General features: G+C 49.0%; 1 non-coding gene across 1 annotated transcript; it reads left to right on the top strand.

Annotated features, from left to right (window-relative positions):
• Positions 1-524: 524 nt before the first annotated feature.
• TRNAW-CCA lies at positions 525-597 on the top strand. The gene has a single exon. It is a non-coding gene; the product is annotated as a tRNA-Trp (tRNA).
• Positions 598-1,140: the final 543 nt, after the last annotated feature.

Below are 1,140 nucleotides of genomic sequence, written 5' to 3'. Positions count from 1 at the left end.
TGGGGGGGGCTGCACTAGGTCTTCACTGCTGTGTGTGAGCTTTCTCTAGCAGCACCAAGCGAGGACTACTTTCTAGTTATGGTGTATGGGTTTCTCATTGCAGTGGCTTCTCTTGTTGAGGAGCATGGGGTCTGGGCATATGGGCTTCAGTAGTTATGTCGTGTGGACTCAGCTGTGGCTCATGGGCCCTAGAGCACAGGCTGTGTAGTTGTGGTACATGGGATTCATTGCCCTGGAGCATGTGGGATCTTCCTGGACCAGGGATCGAACCTGTGTCTCTGGCACTGACTGGTAGATTCTTAACCACAGGGCCAGTGGGGAAGTCTGAGCTGGATATATCTTGATGTCCAGGGTTTTTCCAAGTACTAAATTCAGCTTCCAGGTTGATATGAAATGAGATGAGCATTCTTTCTATGGGATCTAACCAGTATCACTTAAAATAGTTGATTTTTGTAATTAACAACCAAAAGAAAAAAAAACAAAAAACCCCACCAGTTAGGACTATTTGTTCTATGTAGACGACTTCCCTGGTGGCTCAGATGGTAAAGCGTCTGCCTCCAGTGCAGGAGACCCGGGTTCAATCCCTGGGTCAGGAAGATCTCCTGGAGAAGGAAATGGCAACCCACTCCAGGACTCTTGCCTAAAAAATCCCATGGACGGAGGAGCCTGGTAGGCTACAGTCCATGGGGTCGCAAAGAGTCAGACACGGCTGAGCGACTTGACTTCACGTCAGAGGGCTTCCCAGCTGGTGCCAGTGGTAAAAGACTCTGCTGGCCAGTGTAGGTGATGCCAGAGACATGGGTTTGATCCCTGAGTCAGGAAGATCCCCTGGAGTGGGAAATGGCAGCCCACTCCAGTGTTCTTGCCTGGAGAATCCCATGGACTGAGGCGCCTGGCGGGCTACAGTCCGTAGGGTTGCAGAGGGTCGGGTATGAGAGCACATGTGCCCTGCCCTGCACCATTCGGTATAGACACAAACTTAGTCCTTCTGTATAATCCTCATGCTAACTTCTATATACCTATTCAATTTTTGACACCTTGTGCTTTTCAGTAATGGCCCTTGAATGTTTATTCCCTCTACACCTGATGCTTATATGTGAGATATCAAATTGAGTTTGGGAAGATGAAAATGATGCCAGC

This window comes from Cervus canadensis, chromosome 21 (genome assembly GCF_019320065.1).
Source record: "Cervus canadensis isolate Bull #8, Minnesota chromosome 21, ASM1932006v1, whole genome shotgun sequence".
Lineage (NCBI taxonomy): Eukaryota > Metazoa > Chordata > Mammalia > Artiodactyla > Cervidae > Cervus > Cervus canadensis.
The sequence above is the reverse complement of the archived record's forward strand: the minus strand, read 5'-3'. Positions and strand labels throughout refer to the sequence as shown.